This window comes from Canis lupus, chromosome 8, assembly GCF_011100685.1.
Source record: "Canis lupus familiaris isolate Mischka breed German Shepherd chromosome 8, alternate assembly UU_Cfam_GSD_1.0, whole genome shotgun sequence".
In the NCBI taxonomy this organism is placed as follows: domain Eukaryota; kingdom Metazoa; phylum Chordata; class Mammalia; order Carnivora; family Canidae; genus Canis; species Canis lupus.
In genome coordinates this window covers 6,623,768-6,645,207 of record NC_049229.1, presented here as the reverse complement: position 1 = coordinate 6,645,207, position 21,440 = coordinate 6,623,768, and the positions used below count along the sequence as shown (strand labels likewise).

General features: G+C 34.8%; 1 long non-coding RNA gene across 1 annotated transcript in view; it reads right to left on the bottom strand.

The window, feature by feature from the left end:
* Positions 1-20,839, bottom strand: part of LOC106559148 — a 41,437-nt gene extending 20,598 nt beyond the window's left edge. The window contains exons 1-2 of the long non-coding RNA XR_005363082.1: positions 20,587-20,839; positions 9,491-9,583 (exon numbers count right to left, since the gene is read on the bottom strand). This is a non-coding gene — a long non-coding RNA (uncharacterized LOC106559148). The remainder of the gene's footprint in view (positions 1-9,490; positions 9,584-20,586) is intronic.
* Between the last annotated feature and the right edge of the window lie 601 nt (positions 20,840-21,440).

Genomic DNA, 21,440 nt, shown 5'->3' with positions numbered 1-21,440 from the left:
TATGTAAGCTGGCTACTAAGAAACAATTAACACTACATAAAATACAGTGTCTTTAAATATATATCAACTCAAGAGAAATAATGTGGACAGAAAAGTAATTGTGGAATGTATGTGAAAATAAACACAGCCAATATGGACAACCCAGATTCCAAATATTTTTCTCAAGAGGAGAATTTTGGCAGAATTCCAAGATCATAATTTCAGCTTTCTATTTAATTTTGCCTTCATAAAGAAACCCAAAAATGATAACAGATTGCCTTTTTTTCCCTGATAAAACATCCATATAATTATTTATGTCTCAAATAAAATGAGATTCTGATAAATGGTGAAGACCTGAAAAAGCAGGTGGAAGGAAAATTTGATTCTTTAATGTTATCATTGTCATATAACATGAAATTAAGTTAAATTGATAATAAACCCTTAGTAATCCATGCTTTCATAATGCGGGGAAGGACATTTATTGGGAGGGCAACTGTCACTCGAAAGTGGCTGTGATTCTAGTATTTCCCGAATGTCATAGAAACTTAGAAACAAACAGAAAAATATTAAGATCTCTCTTCCAGAGATTTTGCTTCGTTTTGTTTTCATTCATTAAAGTAATCCAGATCCCATCATGATTTCATTATTTTTATTCTTAAACATTATCCATTCCTTCTTCCAAGGAAAGATGAATGCTGCTCAGAGATGAGTTCTTGAAACGTTGTGTCAACATAGATAGAAGAGTGTGTCCAGCTGACCCAGTGTATAAGGACACTGCAGTCAGCCACAACATAGACTGCCGAGATCAATTTCTTATCTTAAACAAAACAAAAGAAAACAAAACAAAACGTATTCTTGATTTTCACTGCAGGTACCAGAAGCAAACTTCAGGGAGAGTGAGATTTAAGTCATCTTCTAAGGAATAATGAGGTTTTGGTTAGTAGCCATCTGAGACTAGGAAGTGGTATTTGTAGGAAAAACACCATCTGCTGAAAATAATGAAACAATTTTAGAAATAAAGGATGTTAAGGAAGATCTTTTATCTGGCCATTGTAAGTATTCTAAAAATTATTTATGTCTAGATTATTAAGCAATGACATATACATCTAGAAGTATTACACACTATTATACTAGCTCAGGTCTGCAGGTAATGCTTTTATACATTTCAAGCCTACCCAATTAATCTCTTCCAATTTCTCTTGCGTGGTATTCTTTTGAAATGTATCCAGGAATTAAAATAAAATATTTTCAAAAGAAAGACCCAATAAGCAAAAGTATAAACTCCAACAGAAGGAACTCCCTTTGGATTTGTTTCCCATCAGTCAGGGAAAACTTGTAAAAATGTGTAATAGAACATATAGCCAACAAAGTAAAAATTACTGACCTACTGGTAATCCCTAATTTAGGAGTATAAGAGTTTTAAAAAGGAAGAAGACAGGAAGAAGAAGTAGAAGATGGAGGAGAAAGAAGTTTTTATAGCAATAAACAGAGCCATTTAATTACGTGCCAAACTTCTACTCTATGGGAAAGTGAACCTCACAATATTTTTATTAATTCTATATTCAAACATCTGATCAAAATTAAACCTTGGAGTGGGTAGATGAAACAAGAACATAAAAAGAAAACGCAAAAAGAAGAAAATGCAAAGACAAGAAGGTTGATATAAATGTTGATGTAATTCATTTAAAACCTCGGTCATGTTAAGACCAATATTCAGTAATGTGGAGGCCTAGAAAATTAAGGCCATTCCACCTCAAGTTTAGCATTAGCACAAGTACAGCCATCTCAGGCCCCTGTGAATAAGAGCTAAACTTTACAGGAAGAAACCACTCCCCCACTCCAGTCAAGCCACCGGCTCATATAGGAATGCGGAACCCCCAACCACTGAAGAATGTAAACCCCGCCCTTTGCTCGCCAAACCCGCGCCCCAGTGCTGACCAGAATAACAGGCTAGTTCAAACGGACCCTATAGGATGAATTGTAATTCAATTGGCCACCTGCGAGTGGACCGATGTGACCATGTAAATTTCTGTATGTGTTACAATCCCCATTGGCCACCGGCCCCTATAAAACTGCTACACCTCGGGATCCCTGGGTGGTGCAGCGGTTTAGCGCCTGCCTTTGGCCCAGGGCGCGATCCTGGAGACCCGGGATCGAATCCCACGTCGGGCTCCCGGTGCATGGAGCCTGCTTCTCCCTCTGCCTGTGTCTCTGCCTCTCTCTCTCTCTCTCTCTATCATAAATAAATAAAAATGTTTAAAAAAAAAAAGATTAAAAAAAAAAAAAAAAAAACTGCTACACCTCTTAACCTCGGGGTCCAAGCCCTTGCTCTGTTGTGTCAGGTGCACTTGGACCCAAGCTCCAGCTTGTAAATAAACCCTCGTGCATTTGCATCGGTGTCGGCTCCTTGGTGGTTTCTCGGATTCACAATCTTGGGCACAAGTAAGAAATGTTACCTCTGTTTTGTTAAGAGCAGATTGGTCCCATCTAGTATCACAGATGAGGAAATCAGGGCACATTGAACAACTGAGATTTTGTTTTACAGTATTAGGATTAGCAATCAATAGGGCTCGCTGATAGAAATCAAGTCTTCCTATGAGTCTTGTAGTTTAGTACAGACTTGATGGGATGAACACTGGGTGTTATACTATATCTTGGCAAATTGAATTTAAATTAAAAAAACACGAAAGAAAGAAAGAAAGAAAGAAAGAAAGAAAGAAAGAAAGAAAGAAAGAAGAGCGAGCAAGAAAACTGTGAATCATTAAATGTTGATTGACAAAAATACCTAGAATTTCCAGAGACACCATTTGAACTTCAAGGAAATTAAATGATTTATCCCACAATATTTAACTAGACTTCCTCTTTAACTCCTATAACCTATGATTTCTTTTTTTCTTTTTTTTTTTCCCCCTTTCCATGGGGCATTCCTTTCAAGGAAGTTCAAAAAAAAATTACTGTAACAAAAAAATCTTTCAGATTCCTGGCCCTAAGTATGTGTTAATATGCCCTCATAAAACCTACCTTTGATAGCTGTAATTCTCTCTGCTTCCCCCACTGCATTACACCTAGAACCTTATCTAGAAATACTCATAGTGTGTCTAATAAGGAACTCTTTTTTTAAAGCAAGTAAGAGGCACATCTGTTCCACATTAGCTTGATGATTAGTTGCCCTGAAAAAGGAATTTCTTTTTTTTAAGTTCTACCACTTTAAAAAGCAAAAATATATATCTTCTATTATTTGAGCTAACAGTCGGGTGGGGAAGAAAAAATGTAGGAAAATACAGTGGCATTGCCTATTTTTATTTGTTAAATGTGGCAACCCAATTCATGAGAGGAAAATGTAAACTCTTCAGGAAATGTAGCAGAGAGTGTTCAAGGTAATTTGGATTTTATATTAGCTATCACAGATGTTAAGTGCATGCACAATAGGTAATAATCTATTTAGGGAATAAACACCTTCAGTCTGTTTTTAAAATATTTATATGTTTTATTTTATGACTAAATACTATCATTGAGCTAAAAAATTTATACAGCTACAAACATGAAAACATTACTCGTGGATGTAATTCAAGCAAGTGTAAGTATCACCTGTCAGTTGGTTGTTATGAAAACAAATTGTAATTAAAACAAACTCAGATTAATTCAATTTCTTTAAAATTCTTTGCAACTACAGTACAGCTATTTGAGAAATGGAAACTAATTTGACTTCCATTACTCATAATTAGCATTTGTTAATAAGGCAAGAACTTTTATAAAAGCGGTAGCATCTCTGCTTCCAACAGTAGAGGAATTGGCTATTATTAAATTTAAAATATTATTGGTTAGCTTAGATAACTTGCCTAAAATGACCCAGAATTATGAAATTTTGAGAATAACTTTGCCACTCTGGGTTGTAATCTAAAACTTGCTTTATGTTCTCGAATATCCTACCCCAAAGACTCCTGAAATCTATCAGTGGATATTTCATAATAGTCTGAACACCTTTTTTCTCTTTTTATGTAAAAATCAACGTGTAATAGACAGAGAAAGTATAGTCTGCTCCTTCAATTTTACAGGTGCATAAAAAGGTTTTCTACACTTTCACAAAATAACTGAATAGAAAAAGAGAGTCATTTTATGCCTAATTCCTAGCTAGAATTTAAATTCCATTTCACATTTATTTTAGGCAAAGAAAACTTTACTTAAACACACTGTGTGACTGCACTGAAATATCATGACTTCCTCGGTCTCTCCAATTGTTCACTCTGGAACATTCAGGAAACCCTGCTCAACTTCTCTTGCTCAGTCCTGTCGTTCTTCCTCTCTTTACTTGTCCGAAGGCTTTTAAAATTCTCTTCCTTAACAAAGATCCTATGACTAAGAAATCCAAAAGAAAGAAAGCTAATCTTTCCACTTCTAAATCTTTTTCCTCTCCCTAGCACATTTCTACCATACAGTAAAAGCACTCCTGGATTAATGCTTGTAGCACTTTGCTATTGGTGCTTGCATAAAGTGAGCTACAAATGCTTCATGCAAAATAGATGGTGAATTCTAGACCTTAAATTACTGTGTTTTTTGTATGCTAATCCAGGAAGGTTCTCTTCATTTGAGAAACTTTGAAATCAGGGACATTATCATTTCGAAATAATTTTGTGGATCCTGTAGATATTCACATGACATAAAACCAACATGATATAAAATTCAGTTTAAATCTGCTCAGCCCTGGCCTAAACTAAGTGAATGCCCCATATTATTAATGCATAGATTTATTTATTTATTTATTTATTTATTTATTTATTTATTTTAAGATTTTATTTATTTATTCATGAGAGCCACAGAGAGAAGCAGAGACATAGGCAGAGAAGAAGCAGACTCCTCACAGGGATCCTGATGTGGGACTCTATCCCTAAAGTGGGATCATGCCCTGAGCCAAAGGTAGACGCTCAACTGTTGAGCCACGCAGGCGTCTGTGCATAGTTTTTTTTTTTTTTTTTTTTTTTTTTAAAGCTGTAAAAATACACCTATGAAGGTCTATGTCAGTAAATTACAAAATCTAGGGGTTGAAAAGAAAGTAAAATATATTGATTTTCACACTGACCAGAAAACAAATTTAAGTTGTTTTATTGTGTGTGGGGGGGTGGGGTGGGGTGGAGGGGAGGGAGGGAGATGACAAGAATTTTAGGTCTTGCAGGTGACATCCCACAATTTCCTGTTGTATGGATGTAATTAATTACCCCTGACATTCATTTACAAAAGTGTATTTTATCAAATGTCTTCCTAGAACTTAAAGCTGATTATCGTCCCCAAATACCATGATATTAAAAGATATATTTGTTCAACAAAGCAGTGAAGTATACAAAGTATGAGTTTTTAGTCACTAAGCTTAATCCAAATCTCAAAACAAACAAAAAAAACAAACTTTGATAGAAATCTTATCTAAAATAACAGGTACTAGATAAAAGTTGACCAGTTAATCAAAAAGGTCACTTAGAGGACAAAAATACCTTAAGCAATTTATTAGATAAACAGATACAGAAAAAGAGATTGAGATATTCACAGATGTGACAATATTTTCATATATGACCAAACTTTTTCTTTCGGTAGGTATATTAGTTTGTGTTCAGCAGGACTGAGCAAGATGTTAAGTGCAGGTGGCTTATTTGGAAGGTGATCCCAGAAAGAATGCAGTAAAAGCAATTCAGAGATGGTGGAAAAAACAAAAATGTGTAGTGTTAGCCATGGTTCTTGAAACCCAATCATACTGAAGACCCTCTGAAAAACTGTGTGGTACATCTAAAAAGAGATAGACCCAGGCTGTATTTTTATTCACTGATCCCTATGCCTCATTGAATCAGAGTTGCATTCAGGAGTATTAAATCCTTAGCACTTTGGGATTTAGGACCCCCAAGTATTAAATGGCGCTGGACTGAGCAAGATTTTGTAGCCCCAGGGAGACTCCTTAGACAGAAAGTCAGAGAAATGCATACTTCGGAATGGATTCTGTAAAGGTGCTGAGTACTCTGCACTGAAACTGTAGGGAAACAGAGAGGATGTAAATGGGGCATCAAGCAACCCCAGTGTCTGCTATTATTGTGAGTGGCAGGGCAGGGTCCCTGGGTGGAATTTCTCATTGTTTTTCTTGATTAAACCAAAGCTATTATCTTTTTTCTATAATGTTCCATTCCTTTAAAGTAGTGGGAAATTAAAGATACTTGGAAAGCAAAGTGCAAATTCCTTTAGATGATTTAGTTTTCATAATTTTGTTTTCTCCAAGCCTTTACAGTCATTTTACCCTCAACTAATTCTGTGTCATGTTTTTTAACAGTATTTAATAGAACTATTTTAACAGTGATTTAATGTATACAAAAATAATATCTTATAATCCATAATTAGCATAAACATGTTTAGGAACACACATGCTGAATCTTGGTAAATGTACAACTTAACTGGTGGAGTAGCTAAGGCAGTTGAGTCAGATTTCGGCTTGCCTCAGACACAGGTGAAAAAGTTTAGCAATGAAGTTCCAACTATGGGTTGGTTGATCTTGTGGTTTTGTTAAGTGGAAACTGCTTTTAAAAGTTCCTGGTGTTTACTGCTGCCGTGGATCTTGCTCTCTCAGTCCTAAAAAAGACTCATCATGGTTATTTACATTTAAAAAATTGCAAATTAAAAAATGATTCATTGTGTGGTCTAGAAAGGTCACACTCTAGCCTTGTGCACTCACGTCCAGATATTCAAAAGATAAAGTCACACCCACAGCTAATTGAGAAGGTAAGACACTCACTCACCCAAACAATGAGGCAGAGATAAAAACACTAGTAAATTAAACAAATCCTTTAAGATAATAATGTGTCATAAATTCCGGCAATCACAGACTTAAAAATCAATCACATAAGACAAAATCTAGCCAAATATATGAGTGAGTAAGCCCTTTAGCCTCACTTTGCTTTTCTGTCTTGAAGCTTCTCTTATTTATAGGCACGTTGGCCCTTTACAACAGTCTGTCTTTCAAATTTTCTTTCTTTCATTTCTAGCATCATCACCAGGAAACAGGCTGTTATGCTAGAATTTCACTTCTAGGCCCCTCTTGTATCTAAATGGGGCCAGTTCTAAACAATAGAAAATGGATGGAAGCAATGTGCTACTTCTTGGCCCAGATATTTGAAAAATGGGTATTCCTTCTTCCCATTTCCTTTACTATCTATTGGCTAGATATCAAAGCTCAGAGTGACCTGGAAGATGATAAAGCTGCTGCAGCCTGGACCCTGAAGAGCTGGATGAATGGATCATGACCCTTTCCTAGTCACTATCCTCTGACTTGGAACTACCTTTGACTATTTAGCTAGAGAGAAAAAAGAAAAGATTATATTGAAGCCTACATTTGAAAAACGCCATGTGTTTCCCAAACCATTTCATTTTCCTATGAATACAGGAAGACCTAATACTGAGACTACCTTGTTCTTAGGTTGGGCTTTTATCTCTTAGTTCCAGCTAGTAGATTTTGGGTAGGATTGAAGTATATCACTTTTAAACACAACTATAAACCACGTGTACAATCCTGCATTCTCACTATTCTCCTCTGCAGGCTTTTGGAATTTTATGTTGAAGATAGGAGCCTGGGTCCCTAACTGACCAAGTAAAGCAATTTGCATTGAATAATACAGAAACTAGAAACTTGAAGTGGGGTACTGCCAACCCGGAAGCGTTAAATGTATAGAATTGGTTTAGTGGTCAGATGGTAGATGATGAGGAAACAGATATCACAGGTTTAATGCTAGGAACATGTTTTATAAACTGCCACCTGCAGTCTGTGCCTGCTGAACTTATTCTAGGCAAGAGATTAGAGAACAAAACCAATAATAGTATGTGCCAGTTGTTTCTGCTGTTTGGTAATAGTTCTAATAAAGAGATGGACTAAGAAAAAGTGGCTAGGTTTGCAAGCAAAAATTAAAAAGAATAAAAATCTAGAAGTGCTGGGCCTTGCTCTATGTCTCTAGACCACAACTAGTAAGAGAAGGAATTCATAAAAATCTTTATGAATGAGTCACTCTGTGACTCAGTCTTGTGCCCAAATTCAAATTTGTAATCCAACCTTCCTAAAAAGACTGACAGCTTTAAGAATTGAGCTGGTATTAACAGAGAGTCAGAAGCTTGATGATAAAGAAGAAAGGAGATAAACAGATTTGTGAGCAAGAGCTCTTAGGTAGAAGCAAGATATGAGCAGTAGAAGAACACCACAAGGCAAATCCCAAGTCCCTCAGAGGGAAATGACAGAGACATGAGCTTGAGGAAAGGGTGGTGATAAATATGGTACATCTTTGAAGCCCAGGGGCATGGGATACCTGGATGGCTCAGTGGTTGGGCATCCGCCTTTGGCTCAGGATGATCCCCAGGGTCCTGGGATCGAGTTCCACATGTCTCTGTCTCTCCCTTTGCCTATGTCTCTGCCTCTCTCTGTGTCTCTCTCATGAATAAATAAATAAAATCTTTAAAAGACAGAAAAAGAAGTCCAGGGGTACAGCATCCTGATCTTGTGGCTTCCAAGGCCTTAGAGTCACAGGTGTAGAGTATGTGCTCTCCTCTTCTACCTCTGCCCCTGGGTAATCCCTAGACTCATTATAATGCATTTGCATTGTGATTAACCACCCCCACCATGGAGAAAGGGTGCCATGAGTTTCCAGTACAAACCCTATAGGATCAAAAACTTCCCTTCCCAAACTGTGAGCGGAGTTTCCCAAAGGACTGGAAGCAACTCCATTAGAGATCACCTCACTGTATATCACATCTCTTCCCAGCCCAGAAAGACCCAACAAATACCAGTCCCAAAACATCCTAGAGGACTGTTCCACCTCATGGAATCTGTCCCCTCTCTCACCTTAAGTACACTAAAGAGTGTATTTTCCCTTTAATAAACTGCTTTCTGCTTGCTACTTTCCTTCTGGCTATCTTTATTCAAGTGCAGATCCTCACATAAATCTATTCGTGTGGAATCCAAGAATGGAGACCACCATTCACACATCCCAGACTCTCCCATCAGTAACATATCTAAGGAAGATCTTTAGATGTGACTACTGGCACATAGAATTGACAAGAAATAAATAGGTCAAAAGACACAAAATCTGTAGCAGAATTCTATCGACAAAAAGAGAAAACATGAGGCTGGTCTAAAACAATGGAGGATTGTTGGCCTTTACAATGTTCACTAAGCAGGTTTCAGCATTTCTCTATTCCAGAGTCTATTATGTGGAGGCCATTCTTCACCTTTTCATATGAGAATGTATCATGTCACTGTTGGGTTTTGAGAGAAGGGGGTCAGATAAATGCTCTTCAATTTATAGGATGCTGGTCCAGTAGAACAGACAGTGCATCACCTAGAGATTCTAGACTTTGAACTGGAGGCAGTGACTGGATTAACTTTGGGTTGTCTGCATCACTGGAGAGATCATTAATGTTCTCTATGTTTAAAAGAAACAGTGAAACATACTTCATACTGTAAGGACTGACTCTGGCAGAGAAAACACTTTGTACTCACCAAATATATCTTCTTCTTTAACACATGGGAAGACTACATTTTCCAACCATCCTTTTGTTTGGTGGTTAGGGGTGTGGGTCATATGATTGAAACCTGGCAAAGAAATGAGAATAGAAGTGATGTGTGCCACTTCCACACATGGAAAAACAAAAACAGAAATCTATGTGATTGTTTATACTCCTTCTTCTCTTTTTTAGAGATATTAGGAGCCATTTCTTGAGAATAGCAGAGTCACACAATGGGGGGTCTGTGAATGACTGCATGAAGCAGAGTCACACCTGCCAACACAATAGACTGTGAAATGTAAATAAGCAATAAACATGCATTTTGCTAAGTCATTAGGTTTTGAAATTTGGTATAGTATATTTGTTTCTTAAAATCAACTTGACAAATTACCACAGATTTGGTAGCTTAAAACAACAGAAATTTATTCTCTCACAGTTCTGGAAGCCAGAAATCCAAAATAAAGGTATCTGCAGGGTTATATTCCCTTCTGAGATTCTAGAGGCGTGTTCTTCCTTGCCCCTTCCAGTTTCTGGAGGCTGGTAGCTATCCTTGGTATTTTCTGGCTTTTATATATCATTCTAACCTCTATGTCCATTCTCACATTGATTTCTCCTTTGTATCACTGTGTGTCTCAAATATTCCCCTGCCTTTCTAATGACATCTGTCACTAGCTTTAGGTCCCACCATTCAACCTCCTACTACATTTAGCCTATTCAATTAATTAAGCTCTCAAGTTATGCTACACACTTCGTTATTAGAAAAAATACTACCCAGACCAAAGGTCAATGTTTCAAAATTCATAGTAATCAAAATATTTTAAGTGGACACACAGATGAATATTAAGAATTATATTTGTCATTTTTAAAGTTCATTCTAAATGATATAGAATGTGTCAATTTTTAAAATAGATAAATAACTCTACCTCTGAAACTAATGAGGTACTATATGTTGGTTAATTCAATTTAAATTTTAAGAATTAATTAATTAATTAAAAAGTGAAAGAAAAATAAAATGAAATAGATAAATGTCATGTAATTGAAAGAAAAAATCTATTAATCAGCAGTAGAAAACAAAGGGGCTTTCCTTAAAAAAAAAAAAAACCACAGCATCAGGAAGCACTAAATTGATAGCACTCAGGAAGAATAAAGGTATCCTCTGATGAGGAAATAGATATTTTTGAACAAGACTTATAGGCAGTCTCCAAGTTTGGACAAACGGCATCCAGTAGTGACTGACTTCTTCTTTTTTTTTTTTTTTTTTTTTTTTTTTAGTGACTGACTTTTGAAAAGGTGCTAAACTTCCACCTATATCCTCATTTTGAAAAGATAAGCAGGTCACATTCTGTTCTTGCCCAGTGTGCCCCTCCATATAAGATTAGATTCTTTAGTTTGACCATCAATGGTCATATAAAACACAGAAACAAGGAGATATCACGAGAAGCAATGCTAAAGAACCCCACTGAGACTGGATGTTCAGTCAAAACAGAGCTTCCTTTAAACTGACCCACCAAAACAAGAGAAAAAAAAGACAACAGCATAAATTAGGAAGTAAAATGGCAGTCAATCTTTTGACTCAATTATAATAAATTAGAAAATAAATTAAAACCCATTTCAGTAGGGACATGTCAATTGCTCTTATGAAAATCCTCACCAAAAGAAAATATATCAATGACCTCATTGTAATCTCTACAATCTTAAATAATTTTACCTGAATATTTATTACAGATATTTCAACAAACATGAGTTCTAGTATAATTTATGCAAATCCACATCAATCTTAAATTGAAGATTATTGGAACAAATATGTTTTTGGCTTATTACAAAGATATGGAAATATGGCATCAAATAGCAGAACTAAATCACATTCTTATAAATATATTATGGCCCAAATTTTCCTAAAGTCAACAGAAAGGAAAGACAATTAACACATTATTGATATGTTAATTTTGTTCTAATTTCCGAAGCTATTCATTTTATGTATTTTAATGCTCTGGGCACGGTTTTAGTCAAATGAAGTAAGTATAATACTGCCCTTATTTATTTACTTAAAGAAAATATGTATGCTAACTTGATAGGATTTTAAACTAAAGAAAGATATGGAATTGTTACATTTTCTTCCCTATTGACCATTAAAAATAACAACACCAATTATAACAACAACATCTCTTCACACTGCTCTGGACATTAACTGGTAGTCAAGTATCAGATCATAAGAGAGCTAATATTTTTGCATTTCTTCTCATCTTATTTTCCATTTGATGTTAGTAAATAATTCCTTTCCTGACTACTGTGTAAAGAAAATATTAGCCTGGTTAATAACAGAATTGCAATTTGGTGACTTCTGGACAACAAATTTTAATTTCTCTGTCATTGTTTTTCATCAAACCTTGAAACCTTGTTAAAATAACTATTTTGATTCAGTTGGTTTTGGGGAGGGACAGTTATCATACATTTCAAAAAATTTCCTTGGAAATGCCAAATGCTGCTGGTTCATGGACCACACTTCAAATAACAAGGTTGTATCACATTAGGGGAATATTCAATTTGCATTTCATTAAATTCATACTGGCTACAATGATTACAGAGCCATATAATATTAACTTACAACACCACCATGTAGTTGAAAAGAAAAAAATACACAAAAGGACATGTAATAACTTTAGAGTTCTTAAATTCCCCCCTTTATATTCTTTGAACATGCTTTGCATATCCTAACTATGCAACAATCTAGTTCAGTAGCCAACACTCTCAACTACACTAACACTTTACAACTATACTAAGACTTTCTCAACCACAAGATTTCCTTGCATCTTGCTCATTTATTTATTTTTCATATTTTTAGTGTCCACAAGTGCTCTTGGCAGCTTAGCAAGAGCTCATCTCTCATTTCATAGCCATATGCTGCTTAAGTAATAACAAAGCCTCTTTGCACAAATGGAAAAATGAGCATTCTTAAAAGCATCTCTTTTGAGCTCTTGCCAAAAGGTGCTTACCTCTTTGAGATCATTGTTCAAACCCAACTTGATTTCCTGCACTGTATGCATTCAAGTTTGCCACAATGTGATGACCCATTAGGATCACCTCTCTAAGAGATAGCCATTTTTCAAAAAGAGAAACTTGTTGGAAATCAAACAATTCACCTGAGGAATTATGTTCTTTAGAAAATATCAAAATTTTGTTCATTGTTAGTTATCATGCATGTATATGTACAAATATACACATAAATTAAGTCTACAAATATGGAGAGCTTAAAGAGTGGAGTGAGAAAATTAATAACAAATATTTAAGAGAAGTATAAGAAGCCATATTTTCTAAATAAGGTTTCCTTGTACCTGAAAATAATATGCTTACTTAGAGGTAGCATGGAATAATGATTAAAGTATATATATTGGAATCAGAGGGATTTAGCATGAATCTCAGTTCTACTGTTCATTAGCCATGTGATGTAGGACTTAACCAGTCTAGATTTCAATTTCTTTATAATAGCTTCTTCAAAAATTTATGCTAGTTTTCACTACATAGCAAAATCCACAAAATCATGTAGGCATAGAGTAATAATTATTTTCTAGCTCAAAGGTTTGCAAGATGTCTTGGTGAATGGGTTAAGTCCAGGTCAGCTCCATGTACTCCATTCTGGGGCTTGAGTTGGATGGGCAGTCGCTACCTGGAGGCATGGTTTCTTCATGGTGGATTTCTGAAGCTTCTAGGTATTTAAATATAAAATGTGCTGCTTCTTAAGACCCAGGTTCTACACAATGACAATGCCACTTCAGCTCACATTTGATTGATCAAAGCAAATGATATGGCAGGCCCAACATCAAGGAGGTGTGAAAGAAAACAACCCCCTCCCCCCGCCCCAGAAGTGGTAAGGGGAAAGGCAAAGACAATTATCTGAACATAATCTAATCTTCCCGCAATTTCCTGTGAGGGTTTTAAAATGTATTTCAGATGCTTAGAGACTGCTATTCAATAAGTGTTCAGCTAATGTTTAGAATAGAGAGAGATTTAGAGCAACACCAAGACAGAATCCGGCCAATTGTTCACTAGCCATTTCCCTTTTGCTCTTAGATACACAGGTCAACCACATTTTACAATTTCCCTTACGTTTAGGTGCAGTCATTTGTCTGAATTCTGTCCAGTGGAAAGTAGAATCAAGTAATATACTAGACCTCAGTCTAGCTCAAAAAATCTCCCTGAAAAACTAGAGTAAGGCTTAAAACTGAAGTCCCAGAGGAAGAACCAGAGGTTCTAGACAAGGATGTCCAGTAAAATTATTGTGATGATGAAAATGCTCTATATCTGCACTCTTCAATACTAATGAGTCAGATGTGGCTACTGAGCACTTGAAATATGGCTACGGTAACCTAGGAATTGAATTTTTCATTTTAATCCATTGAAATTTAATAGCCACATGAACAATGAACACCATTACTATGGTTTTAGGGAAGTACAAAGATTCTAGATAGAAAGAACCTACAAGGTTGGATACCAATTATCCAATTGAACTATGATATGAGAAAAAAATAAATTTTTACCTTCTTAAACTGCTGAGATTTGGAGATTATATGATAGAGCTGTTAGTCTACTCCAATAGCAACTATATAAAACAGAGTTAAGCATGAAGAATTTGGCATTAGACAGAGCTAAGATTTAATCCTGACTCCATAATTTACTAGCTGCATAACACAGGACAAGTTATTTAGCCTATTCCTTCATTTGTTGAATAAGAATATTACCAAAACCCACCTCATAGGGTGGCTGTATGAGGATTAAATATGTTAAGTAATGTTTTTATAGTGATACCTGAAACAGTAAGAGCTTAAAAATGACAGTTATAAAAATTGTTGTTGTTAACTAATGAAATAACTGAAAATACAGAATTCATGAGGTCACCCAAAAATCCCTCCTTAACTTAATGAAACATGATAAAATTTTTATATGAGAACAAAGGATTGAGGCAAATCCTACCACCAGTCAAATAAATTTAGATAGAATGGATTATAGTAGTATAAAACCACAATTCAGTATTATTTCTAGGACTTTAATAACTATAAAAACAAGCAAGTAAAAGGAACTCCATATTTGTTATAAAAATGATTAAGGAAAGGGATTGCCTTAAAGAAATATACTAGCTAATAATAATAAAATCTAAAACCGTAGTTGAAAAACCACTCAAAGGAAAATAATGGAACATGAAAACTGAAAAGAGATGCATTAGTTTAAGAATAATTTTCTACTAACCCTACCACCCCAACATTGACTATAATTTGTTTGGGACCCTGTTTTAGGGAAAATACAAGTCTGTGTAGATGCCCATGAAATTGCTAAGCAGAGTGTATATGGAGATGGAGTGGGTAGTTTATAACGGGACACTTACCTAAATCAAAAGCAAATGAAACATTTTATTGTGGAAGTGTGAAATTTCCATAATAATTTAACAAATTACCACCAGCATAATTTCATATGCACTTTAAAGAGACATTTATCATCAATTTAGAAATGCCTATTTCATCTAATTAAAACAAAGCCTAATACCTGTTGTGATAGAAATTTACACCAAGAAACAATATAATCTAAAATCATATTTGTTGTTTTAAAGCTAAGTGACCTAACCTTAGGCAGAGAGCAATCAACTCATTTCAAGTGAACTTATTCCAATTTCAACTATATGGTGAAACTTGAAAAACTATCAGAAATTTTGTCTTATGGTGATGTATAATTTAGGTAAGGCATTTCACATTCCGTTTGACTCAGTATATATCACGAAAAAATCCTTTTCAAACTTTGATTTAAAATATCTACTTGCCAATTTTTGAAATCCTACTAACCTAAACATTACAGAAACAAAAAATAAATGCCCTCTTAGTCATAAATTTCCAAGAACTTCTTGGTTTTGTGGGGTTGTCTTGTTTTGTCAAGCCCATTTTCCATTGTAAAAAACAATATAAGATCACCATTTCCCTTCGATCATCTCACCTAGTACCATGGCATTAAATACAATCAATATGCCAATGACTCCCAAATTCGTATCTCTATCCCTGACTATATCAGGTGACCTTACTGAGATAACACATATCTGTAATTATCTCAGTGGCTTTCAACAACACTTATTTCTTGTGCCCACTTCTCTAGTGCTAACAACTCTGATAGGCTTGACTAGGAGCAGCTCAGTGTCATTTCATCTCATCAGATCCCAAGTGAGAAGATCAAAGAATGCTATTCTCACAGTAGAGAGTAGAAAACGGGATGGAACTAAAACATGCTAGCACATTTAGAGATTTTGCTCAGATACATCAGCTTTCAAGTCTCTTCATATCCTATTGACCAAAGCTATTTATCTGGCTAAATCCAAAGTATCAGGGTAAAAAATATGTTACCTTATTAGAAGAAATAGTAAGGGAGAAGAAGGGACAAATTCCTGTGAAAGAATAATGCCATTTATGGCACTACCCTCTCTCTGAACTCCTCATTCATATACACACTAAAGCTACTCAATAACTCCAATTGGATGTCTAATAAACATCTCACCCTTACCATGTCCAAAACGAAGTTTAAATTTCCAGTGCCCTCTCCAAGCTGCACTCTTGTCTTTCCTGTCTTAATAAATATATCACCATCCAGTCTATATTTCTGCCCAACACTCTCTCACAACCTATACTATTAACTGTCTCCTTTTGTGAGGGGTAGTATTTACAGATCTACATCTGGGCACTAGATTGCTTATTACACTGAGGGGAAAGTTGAGGTTATTATATATTTTTAAACCTTTATATTATGAACATTTTCAAGTACATATAAAGTAGTGGTAATGGTATAATGAATTTCATGTACTTCGATAAGTCTCAAAATCATGACTAATCTTATTTCATCTGAACCTCATTTGCTCCCACCCAACACTTCTCCTTATGTTTTTATTTTATTTTTTAAAGATTTTATTTATTTATTCATTCATGAGAGACACAGAGAAAGAGGCAGAGACATAGGAAGAGGGAGGAGAAGCAGGCTTCATGCAGGAGCCCGATGTGGACCTCGATTCCAGGACTCCAGGATCAAGCCCTGAGCCAAAGGCAGACACTCAAATCTCTGAGCCACCCAGGCATCTCTACAAATGGTTTTAAAGCAAATTTCAGATATATTATTTTATCATTGAGATTATAATACAGACAGTAGTATTTTTAAATTATCAAACAAATCACTTTATGCTCTTGTATTAAAACCTACCCTACGTTCTTATCACTGTGGGAATAAAATCCAATTTCCCTGATACCTACAGCATCAGCCCACATGTACCCTTCTAAATTTATTTCCCCTCATGCTTCCATCACTCTCATCTAGCAGACTTTTGACACTCCAGAATTTCTATTCATATAATTGTCCTTTGCCTCCCAAACTGTCCCAATCTTCACAGTTATCTTCTTCTTATATTTAGGACTCAGCTTAAATACTAACTTCTCAGAAGAACATTCCCTGAAAATTATTGTAAAATAATCATCCAGGCACTCATTAGAAAACTCTGTTGTTTGTTGTTGCTATCATAGTACTAAACATAATTTGGCTATTTATTTTATTAGTGTATTACTTGTTGTCTACTCACTCTACTAGGATTTTGAGAGAAAAGAATTGGCATTTTAATGACTACATCCTTATGTTTAGAACAAGTGCCTTTTTCATTGTATGTGTTAAATAGATATTTGTTAAATGAATAGGCTGGTAAACTTTCTACTACTTGGACCAAAATCCTCAGTATTTTTATTGAAGAGTGAAATCAACGTTATGAAGTCATATACTTTCTAGGTCCTATAATATATTTCTCCCCAAGTTTCAGAATTATATAAAACAATCACCCCAGAAATAGGAGAATGCTATCTTGCCATTTTAAGATTAAATACATTGATACATTCATGTCTTATTTAAGTGAAGAATTAAGTCTGAAAGTTGGATTAGGGAATGTACAATACACTGAAGAGCAATGAAAGGTAGTTCTAGAATGCTCTCTATTACATAATTTAAGACACCTTAAAAATAAAAATTAAAGATCAAAGGTATCAGTTTTACGTTTATTTTTGAGGCTTCCAGACATAAACTCAGTTCTAACTTATCCAAGAACTTTCTATGGACATTTTTCCTTGGCTAGGCTAAAACCATTGAGAATCATCTTCTCTACCTAATCCTTGACCAAATTTGAGGCAGAATATATTAGCAATTAAATAAAAAATATACAAGCAATTGCAGACGGCAGCACACAGAACTAATAATGAAATGTTTTGTCATCTGCAGATTCCATTAGGTGAAGGATGATGAGTAAGCCTTGTTAATTTTTCCTTTACCTCTATCCAGATAATATATATATATATATATATATATATATATATATATATATATGTTTTTATAAATGCAGCCACTTCCCCATCTTCCAAGCAGATTGCCTCCCTAAGCTCGTTGAGGGAAATTTAGTAGCCACCATTGGCTAAAAATATTTTATAATAAAAAATCATTACTTAGAACTGAAACCATTACCTTGAAAGGATTTTAATAAAGAACAAAGTTTCTACCCATCTTAGACAAAGTGAGAACTTTCTTCAAATCATCTTCAAGTGGATAAAAAAGCAGAGAGGAAAATAAACTGTTATTTCTGGCATCCAAACATGACACTAGAAAGAACTGAGACCCCTCCCTTGTAGATAAATTTAGCATATGTCAAAGGAAAAGGAGAAAACTTGTTAAGGTGATGCCAGGGTCCTTATCTTTCTCTTTTGTGTTTTACATACATAAAAATAAGTTACTGTGGTGAATTCTATATCAGGAAGAGAGCTCAATCAATAGAATAGTAAGACAAGAGTAGTAAGTACAATATTGTCAAACTCAACTGTAAAAAACAGCAATTTTCTTTATTTTCTAGAACTCAACCTAGTTTCAATCTTAATCCCATTCTGTCCCAGACCAAAAAGAGGTATCATTTTGTCAATTCAAGGTAGACTCAAGGATTCCTCCTACCTTTCCTTTTCTTCCTGGTATTGTATATAAATACTCAGGTCATTTTGGTGAGATGTGGAATGTGAGATAGTGGCATTTTGGTCCTCCATCACCATTGCTATAGTGATATCCACTGAAGTATATTCTACAATCTAGCTTCTGGCATTAAAATCCTCATAATGGTATCATCTGAGGTGTTCAATTCTCATGTGGTCTCATCATATGATTCATGCCACAAAAGATGCTGCTAGTATCCTCCAATATTTCTGACTCAAAAAAGCTATGCCAGTATTATTTAGAAAAGTCATTCGCCTATACTCTAAGTCTTGGTGCATGGAGGACCCAGTTAGCTATTTCGTTTTATTCTCTTCTGCCAAGAAGACGCATAGGACCATAGCAGCACAGATTTTACCTAATTGCAAATCCCTAAAGTTATCAGGGGATTCTACTTTCTCTCCATCAGTTTAGAATCACCTCAAGTGGAACAAGAAGAGATGAGAAAGTTACATAGTATCTTTTTGCTAAACTTCTTTCAGCTCAAAGGATCTTTCTCTAGTCTGGTGAAGGTTCTGGTGGGGTGGGGGAGAGGTTGCAAGGAAACTTGCTTCTGAGTGGTATGTATCCTTTCCCTAATTTTGTAGTCTCATACCTGGATGGTATCTTTTAAAATATAAAAGGCAAGAACATTAGGGTTTGCCTTTGTTCTGCTATTCTCTTGAGAAACTCTTCCCCTAAACGAGGGGTGCATCTTGTGAGTGGCTATCTAGAAAAAGAAAAGTTCCTCAGTATACAAGAAGACTTAATATTAAATATCTTAATTTTTTCCATATTTAGTCTTCAATAATAAGTTATAATTTTCTGAACTTAATCACTTAATGACAGCTTAATAAGCAAGTATTAACCTTTATGTTATTTGTCTACAGAATTTCTTATAAGGATATATTTTGAGTTTGCTTTACATTGAGTTTTCTTTTTGTTTTCATGGAAAAACAGCATTCACTAATTTATTTATTTATTTTATTTGAGAGAGACAGCATAAGCAGAAGTGGCAAAGGGAGAGGGAGAAAGAATCTCAAGCTGACTCCATGTCAAGCATGGAGTCCAACATGGGCTTGATATCACAACACTGAGATCATGACCTGAACAAAATCAAGAGTTGGACACTCAACCAACTGCACCACCCAGGTACCCAGCACCACTATTTAAAAACCTGTCACATGTAAAATCTGTGCTGTAATAGTTTTGGAGTAAATTTGGGCTTATAAGAATATACTTTTAAATACAAGTGATGAGTTTAATTTACAGAATGGAAAGGGTTTGAGAGCTTAAATGAGGAATCTTACTATTTTTCCAAGATATCAGTGGTATTTATTCACTTATTCAAATATTTTAAATGAAACTGAGAATTACTCAAGAATATTGTAGCCAAGGCAATTATCAAAGCTGTTTCATACAAATTACAATTTAGACAAGCTAGCACAAGCCATTGTGCTCCTTCCTATAAAGAATTCAAAAACTGAGGACAAAATCATCTTATGAATCTATAATAAAGTAATCTAATACATAATAATGAATAGTTAGGATTTTGTTGATTTATGATTTTTAAGATGGCTTTCAAACTCAAGCTCATTTAACTCTCAAAGTAACTCTGTGAGGTAGGCACAGTGGTGGTGTTTGTTTGTTTTCATTTAAGTGATAAGCAAGTAGACTCAGAAGAGATAAATTATTTACTTGAGGTCATAAGTCACAGATATTCAAAAGTAGAACTAGAACTATATGTTCTGAATGATAATACAATGGCTTTTCTATCTCAGAATTATAGTAGCAAAATCTGAATGAGAGTTTTACTGTACTCAGGGATGGATTACACATATTAGCAACACAACTTAATTAAACATGATTATAAAAGAGCTATGATGGGGCTCATAGATGTAATTTGCTCCCTAGCAAATTCAATAATTCAATAGATTACCTTATTTTCTGAGTAATGTGTTATGCTATAATATTTTAAAAGAAGTACAGTCTGTTCCAAATAATTCTACCACAGTCTTATTTATTACATCACTAAAATGCTTACTAATCTATTTCTCTGATATTTTGCAAAAAATAAACATATACCTAGTTCTTTTATGAAATACCATAAATCTCAAGTTGGTCAAATCATGATTAACGAGGTTTACTGGATATCAGCGTATGAGTCTTCAATAAATAATGCTTATTCTTTTCAACTGGACCGCATAATTCAGCAACGACGATTGGAAAGTATGATAAATAGCATGCTAACATGATAGAGATTTGAATAACTGTTTTGTCCTCGCAGATCTTCAAAGATTTGAACAAATACAGAATTCATTACAGCAGGTCTTCAAATAAAACTAAAAAGGAAAAAAAAAAAAAGATCAGTTCAATTTCTATAAGTAAGAGATTGGAATTACTTGAAACAGGCTTGTGGTAGCTATTCTCTGGGGAGAATAGTTGTTAACTCAATAGAATCAAGTCCTGAGATGGAGGGGGAGAAAAACAAACCAATCAAGGCTAATGGTTCCTGATGAACCCAGATTAAACACAGAGATCGGTCTGGTTTAAATATACTCAAGGGAACAGTCCTTCAGACAAGAGTATCAATTTTCACTCTGGGTCAATAGGATGAAGAGTATGTGGTTAAAAATCAGATATTGCAAATGTATACAGCTTGAGTCAGGACGTGTGTTGAAAAAACAACTTGGCAATGAGAAGACACTCTGAGAGTACATGAAAAATTATAATTAATATAGTCAACTAAAAATTATTTAAATTAGGGAACCGAGGAAGATAGTTAAAAATTAATATGCAAAACTCAATATATATCTTATCAAATAAAAAAAATAATAACAATGAAAATACTTATAAAAACTTTGTCCAAAAAAATCTAGAATTAAAATGAAGAAAGCTGCAAAAGTACTGAAAAATATAAACACTTGGAAAAGGTAAGA